Raw genomic sequence first — 7654 nt, 5'->3', positions numbered from 1 at the left:
AGCCCCAAAGGCCAAATCGGCCTGGTGTGGCTGTCCCAGCCTGCACCGGCTACCCCCTGATGGCTCCCACTGCCAGCTCCCACTGCCCCAACTGCCTCCGCTGACTGCCTCCACTGCTTCCTGCTGCCCGACTTTGAGGGAGAGAGATGAGTCGCGGGCTGACAGCATCATCATCCTGTCCCTAAACAGCCGCTTAACACGGCTGTACATTCAGATTGATCAGCAGAGGGCTAGGCTGCGGAGATTATTCCTCTCGGAGAGGGGTTGGAATATGCAGCTCAGAGACTGCCTCCGCATATTTAGAAAGGTAGATGATTATGAGTTTTGGCGGAGTTTCTCCACCTTTACATCTCAACTTTTTGGCTATCTGAAATGGCCTATTGTCTTCTTGGTTTTCTTCCTCTATTGCCCCTTTGCTCCCTTAGCAAGGTAGCAAGCAATATACATCCCATTCATCCTTTTCCTCAACTACACACATAGACAGTACTTTATTTTAAAATTGTAGCGAGTGGTGCAGTGAATAAAGCATAACAGAAGTTGTCTGTGAGCAGAATCAACAGAACTGCTTAAATAATTACAGTTGGTGCACTATCATAATCACCTGACCCAGATTTGCCTAGGAAAACATTTTGCATTTTAAAATCTTTTCAAACTATTTAAAAAAAGCTACATTTACAAGGTGAAAACAGTAGCACCTAGTGGGCAAGTTAAAAACTGCATAGAACAATTAACTAGCTATAATTATATATTTAACAAGAAAATTCTGTACCTTTAGAAGACAAAATAATGCAACCATCATTGTCTTTTGGGTTTTATTCCTTTTTTCCCTCCTCTTTGCTCCTAAATCTGCAAAATAACAAAATTTACACTATGGACTCTCAGGTCACATGACCAACACATGGTAATAGCACCTAAACAAAAGTCAGATAAAAATGCTCATAAAGTTTACATTAATGTGCTCACTTCGGCAGCACATATACTAAAATTGGAATGATACAGAGAAGATTAGCATGGCCCCTGCGCAAGGATGACAGGCAAATTCGTGAAGCATTCCATATTTAAAAAAAAAATTTTATTAAATAAATGTTTACATTAATGATTAAAACAATACAAAGCCAACTGTAAAACATAACATTATTAGCAATGAACAATATATATTAAGATAGATGACATAACCCAGGGGTGTCAATCTCAAATTCATGGAGGGCCAAAATTAAAAACTTGGACTAAGTCGAGGGCTGAACTAAATATTTATTGAAAATTTTCAACAACACCTGCATGTTTTTTCTTCTTTCAACATATGTAATGTTAAACTTTTTCTTATTAAAATAAATGTTTAATAATAGTTTTGGATAAACTTTTTCCAGAAGCATTAACAAATGAGAAATAAAATATTCAATAAATAATATTTCTCTATAGAGGATTTGTCAAATGTTGCTAGTGTGCTGTCGAATAGTAAAATCTGAGGGCTATTGAGAATGTGGGAGAATAACATGATTCCTGAAACAATCAAATGGGTGACTGATTGTGGGCATGAGCTCTAGCAGGGTTATTTGTCATGCCTTTTTTCCATTGGTACAGATATCCTTTGATTTACACACTTTTCAAGTTTTATGCCTAATGAGCTTGTATCCAGGTGCAGGACCATTTTTAACCAGAAATATATTTATCACTGTGACATGAAACTATTGGAAGATCGTTTTATCCTGAGATTAAAGTTCATAATCCTTACTCAGGCCTGTGTGCGGGAGGGCGGGGTTTGCGGGCGATCGGGTTGGACAACGACAGTGCGGGGGCATCGGCTCTCGCTGCAGGGCGGCATCTCGGCGGATCAGCGGCCCCGTCACCGTGAGTCGTAGGTCGGCCTGCGGCAGGGAGGGGGAGTGGGCAACGGTCCTGGCGAGGTCGGGCCCGAGGCCTCCAGTTCCGGGTGCTGGGAAGTGGCCTTGGCTTCCCCTGACACCGGCCAGGCCCCAAAACCAGAGTCCACGGTGAGACCCTGCAACGTAAACAGAGGAGGTGGGGGCGATTAGCGGGCTGACGCCAATGCATTCTGGGATTTGTTGTATTATTGTGCATGCGCTATACTGGCGCGGCGGCCAGCGGGCCACCTCTAATACATTTTTGAAATGATCTTGCGGGCCAAATATAATTATATCGCGGGCCAAATTTGGCCCGCGAGGCAGAGTTTGACATGTGTGACATAACCAATTCATTTTTCAAGGAAAACATTTAAAATAACCCAGTTGCAATCTTCTCCCCCCTTACCATTAGCAAGGATTAGCAGTGAGAAACAGGAAGGGAGGGGCTTATGAGGTGTGCCCCCCCCCCAAACTCATTCCCACTGGAAACATTATTAAAATGAAAGTAAATGCAAGTAACTCATTGAGATAAAATTCACAAATATAGAATTGAGAATAGAATCATTAAAACCCATTTTAACTCTGTTACACACAGTAAGATAACATTATAAAATTAAGCAGACTTTTAGCACAGATATCATTTAGATCTGGTTAATTGTATTTTAAGCTACCTCGATCAAACTCTTTCACTTTCATGCTTATTTTTGGGAGGAGTTGTTGTTCTTTTTTTAAAATAGAATTCCCTTCTACCCTGAAGGCCTGCAATTCAATTTCCATTGCTGTTTCTTTGAAGGGTACAGTTTATTATCATCCCACTCTTGTTCCAGTTACTTACTCCTTAATAGCTGCTGGCATCAGCTAACATGTCCATTTGTTTTTATGTGGTGTGTACCAGTAGCATCAGGCTGTTGTGTTTGTTTAACATTGAGAACTCAGTTCATAGCAATAGAAATAAAATAAAATAAAATTTCTTCATATAGGATATTTCATATCCCTTTCAGGACATAGCAAAATGCTTTACAACCAAGAAAGTGGATTAAAATACAGTTACTAGTGTTATGCAGGAAGGGCAGCAACCAAATTGTCAGCTGCATTGTGATAATGACCTGCTAATCAGTTTTGTGGGTTATTTTCTCTCTGGTGTATATCTGAAATTAACATGGAATTATTCTTCTGCTCTACAGCACACATCATAGAACCATCAAACCCAGCCTTAGGGATATTTGGATTTCTTACTGTCAATATTAGTTTGAGTACATTAAGTAAAACTTGTTTAACCCAAGTGTAACAACATTTTTGTAACTTGTGATCACTTGAGGCAATTTGAATTTAATAAACGCCGAGATGATATTTAAAATCAACAACGTACGAACATTGGATGATACCATTCTGCAAGATTCTACCAAAACTGACTACTCTCTTGCCTTGAACAAGATTTTAAGTTTAAATTTATTTGTCACTAAATACTGCATACAATGCAAAGGTTCTTCTGCGAACAGATCAACAGGTTATGTCCAGCATTAAATATGTATAGAGTACAAATATACAGAGTATAGGATTACAATGAAGATTAATCAGCACCAAGCATGAGCAGGTTGAGAGCACTGTTATGGGGTTCATTCAGGAGCCTGATAGCTGGAGGGAAGAAATTGTCTTTAAGCATGTTGGTGCATGCTTTTGCACTCTTCTGGTGATCGTGAACTTCAGAAGGACCAGGGATGACCACCATCCACTACAAATCAATAACTCTGTGGTGGAGAGAGGAGTGCCACCAAGTTCCTTAGAGTTCACTTAACTAATGACCCATCGTGGACACACAAGACATCTCTCACTTGTCAGGAAGGTGCAACAACAACTGCACTTCCTGAGAAGACTGAAGCGGGCAAGGCTACCAGCCACTATCATGTCAACCTTCTACAGGAGTTCTATCAAGAGCATCCCGGCCGTTGCATCACTGTGTGGTACAGTGAAATTGATCAGAGGAGGTCAACCCACAGGTTCACATGATCTACTGGGCTTGTTGTCTGAAAAGGGTGCACAAAATCATTGAGGACCCCTTCCACCCTGCACACAGCATCTTTCAGCTGCTCCTGTCAGGAAAAAGATATAGGAGTATCAGAGCCTGCACCACCAGGCTGAGGAACAGGTTCTTCCCACAGGCAGTAAGAATGCTGAAGGAACTGGTCATACTTACCATTTGAGACTCTCATATCTACAAAACTATATTTAGTTATTTGTATATATAAATACTAATCCTGCATATATACTGTTTGTATGTGTGTTCTGTCTGGTTGTGTGTCTGCGTTTTGCACCGAGGACCAGAAAAAGCTGTTTCATCTGCAATCAGATGGCAATAAACTTGACTAAACTTTCAATCTTCTTTCCTGCATTCATGTCTAACTATTATTTGATATCTGGCCCACTACTGTGGTGTCATTAGTGAATGTGAAGATGGAGCTGGAACAATATTTAGCTCTGGTGGGTGTAGAGGGAGTATAGTAGAGAAATTAGTACACATCCTTGAGGAGTTCCAGTGTCGAGTGTGCTCGTGTAGGAGTTGTTGTTACCCACCAGAAAGTCAAGAATCAAGTTGCAGAAGGTGGTGTGGAAGCCTAGATCCAAAAGTTTGGAAATATGTTTCCTGGGGTGAATGGTTTTGAAGGCAGAGCTATAGTTTATAAGCAGTAGTGTAATGTGCTATATTTGGCATCCAAGTTTTCTAGGGCTGAGTTGAGAGCCAGGGATATGAAACTGAAATGGATCTGTTTGGCTGGTAGGCACATTGAAATGGGTGAAGGACCACTGGAGTTGATGTAAGCAATGACCAGCTTCTCAAAGCACCTCATGATGGATGTCAAAGCCACTGGTTGATAGTCATTTAGGCCCATTATTAAACTTTCACTTGACAGTGGGAACATTGCCTGTTGTAGGGAAAGATTAAGTGTTTCTGCCAGTTGATCTTTCAGGATACATCCCAGGATTCCATCTGGTCCAGTCACTTTCCGTGGGTTCACCCTTTGGAAGGCTGCCTTCACTTCAGTAGCAATAGCCATTGGTGTGACATGTTTTAGTAGTTGGTGTGGTCACCTCCCTGTTGGCTCTCTGCCTGAAGTGAGCATTGAACTTCTTTAACACCCCTAATATTGCAGTGTTGCAATTTGTGCTGAGCTAGTGTTAACAGGCCCTTTCAGCCCATGAGCCCATGCTGCCCAGTTACACCCAATTAACCTACAACCCTTGGTATGTTTTGAACCTGGAGCACCTAGGGGAAACCCACACAAACACGGGGAGAACGTACAAACATCTTACAGACAATGCAGGATTCGAACCCTGGTTACGATCACTGGCACTGCAACAGCATTGTGCTAACCACTACGTTAACGGTGCATCAAGATACTGGAGAAGTACTAGTGTCTTGTGACACTGTAATCCATCATGAAACATAGGGATAGGTAATCTTTTGGAATGTAAATCAGCTTTTGCAGGCTATGCAGTTCTTTTAGAAGTTGTTTGATTTTACTTTAATTGAACTAAGGCAAGAAGAAAATTGAACGGTTTTCCCTTTGGGTTCCTGACCTGTTAAGCTAGTTTTACACTTCTGCAGTAATTTGAATATAACTCCTAAGACTCATGACAGATATTTGGTTTAACCAAAACTATTTTCATTACTTTTCCCAGAGAATTAGAATTTTAAAATATTAATATGAGTTAGATTAAATACAAGTCCAGAGATGTACAAAGAAGAAATTACAGTGTGAGGCCACTGGATATGATCAGCTCTTGACTGTTTTCAATGGAAATGAATGTTGGGAGACAAATAGTCAGCTACACACCTCTCATATGTTTCGTGGCAATGAAACACACAATTCTTCCCTCGATGTTCCTGTTTTGTTTTTCACATCAAAAGTCCTTCATAACTTTATACAAGAAATTATAATGAATTAGACTTTGCAGGAACACGTTGAGGAAAATAGAAGTTGCACAGATGTGAATTAGCATAGCTTACAGTCATAAAACACTGAATCTGTATTGGGGAATTGTCTTTAAATAACAGCTTTTTCTTTTTTAATTGAATAGGCACAGCATCTCATGCCTCATTACATGGAATATTTCTGCAGTTACACTTAAGGTCTATAACTTTGGATAATTGGCATTTTCAACTTCAAATAGAGTGTTGTAAATAAATTAACCAATACTCAGAAAATAGTTGATATAATTACTGTTTGATTCGACTGGAAGCAATTTCACACTTTGGCAGAGTTTGCAAGTGGTATCGCATACATGAAGTTCAGCAACATTAAACATTTTGTAACGGCACCTCAAACCAACATTATTAAAACTAAAAATGATCTTTGATGAAATGCAAATACATCATCAAGAGAAATTTAAATCTATAATTTACGTAAACAGATAATCATAAAATTGTTATTTAAAGCTAAAGAATGATTTAATAGTGTAATTAATCAGTTTTACTTCTCTGAAATGTACCAATTTTTGTATTTCATAAATAGATGATATAGAAATGTATACATGTTGAAATCCACTTTTGAAATTCTTCGCTTATGAAGTAATGGGAATTGAATTCCACATGATTCTTCACCACAAAGCTCATTTCATGCATACAACAGAGAATGAATCTCTGTACTTAATTGGTAATCTTTTGAAACAGTAACATAATTCGCTTTAAGATCGTATTATGGTACCCTCTGTCACAACAACCACTGAAGCTGAAATAATGCTGATAACATCCAGAAAGTAAAATGGAAAAAAGACAAAATGATAGTATTATAATGGAGGGAAGAGTTCAACCATCTACCTGATATAATTCTAACAGAGGAGCCACTGGAATCTGGGGAAAAATACATTATTTTTAAGAACTGCTGATGTCAAGTTAATTGATCAGGTCTTCCATAGATTTCTTTCTTTACTTAAGATAATTGAGGGAATTTAAGTGGGCACCAAATATCCCATTAAACTTCTTTAATAGCTGAATTATATTGGGTTGTTTTAATCAAAGTTCACCACCATATGACATTCAAATCAAGTCAAGTTTATTCTCATCTTCTTGCACAAGTACAATCTGATGAAACAGTGTTCTCTGGTCCTCGCTGCAAAAACATGCAGACATAACGCATAGACAAATAATACATATCCAGGACAAGTATTATATCTTTAACGATAAATAAATACATTTTGCTTTATACAAATGAGAGTCCTGGATGGTTAGTGTGAGCAGTTCCTTTGGTCATTTGGAAGTGAGTATAAAAAGGAAGGGATGAGTCAGCACACAGGATGGAGATTGAAAACTTGGCTGAATGGTGCACCAACAACAACCTTGCGCTCATTGTCACCAAAACTAAGGAGCTGATTGTTGACTTCAGAAAAGTAAAGCCAGAGGTGTACGATCCAATAATCATTGGGGGAACAGAGGTGGAGAGGGTGAGCAACTATAAGTTCTTGGGAGTCACTATCTCGGAGGATCTTTCCTGGACCCAACATACCAATGACATCATGAAGAAAGTACATCAGCACCTCTACTTCCTCAGGAGTTTGCAGAGGTTTGGTATGACACCAGAAACCCTGGCAAATTTCTACAGAGGTGTGGTGGACAGTGTGCTGACCAGTTTCATCATGGTCTGGTATGGGAACATCAATACCCCTTAATGTAAAGCCCTCCAAAAGGTAGTGGACACAGCCCAGGACATCACAGGCAAAACCGTCCGCACTATTGAGTACATCTACAGGGAACACTGCTGTCGGAAGGCAGCAGCAATCAATCATCAAAGACCCAC

At 39.6% G+C, this 7654-nt stretch overlaps 1 non-coding gene across 1 annotated transcript; it reads left to right on the top strand.

Annotated features, from left to right (window-relative positions):
* The first annotated feature begins 955 nt into the window (after window positions 1-955).
* LOC138740195 (U6 spliceosomal RNA) lies at window positions 956-1062 on the top strand. The gene has a single exon (XR_011342734.1). It is a non-coding gene; the product is annotated as a U6 spliceosomal RNA (small nuclear RNA).
* Window positions 1063-7654: the final 6592 nt, after the last annotated feature.

The sequence above is a fragment of the Narcine bancroftii genome, chromosome 7 (genome assembly GCF_036971445.1).
Source record: "Narcine bancroftii isolate sNarBan1 chromosome 7, sNarBan1.hap1, whole genome shotgun sequence".
Lineage (NCBI taxonomy): Eukaryota > Metazoa > Chordata > Chondrichthyes > Torpediniformes > Narcinidae > Narcine > Narcine bancroftii.
The sequence above is the reverse complement of the archived record's forward strand: the minus strand, read 5'-3'. Positions and strand labels throughout refer to the sequence as shown.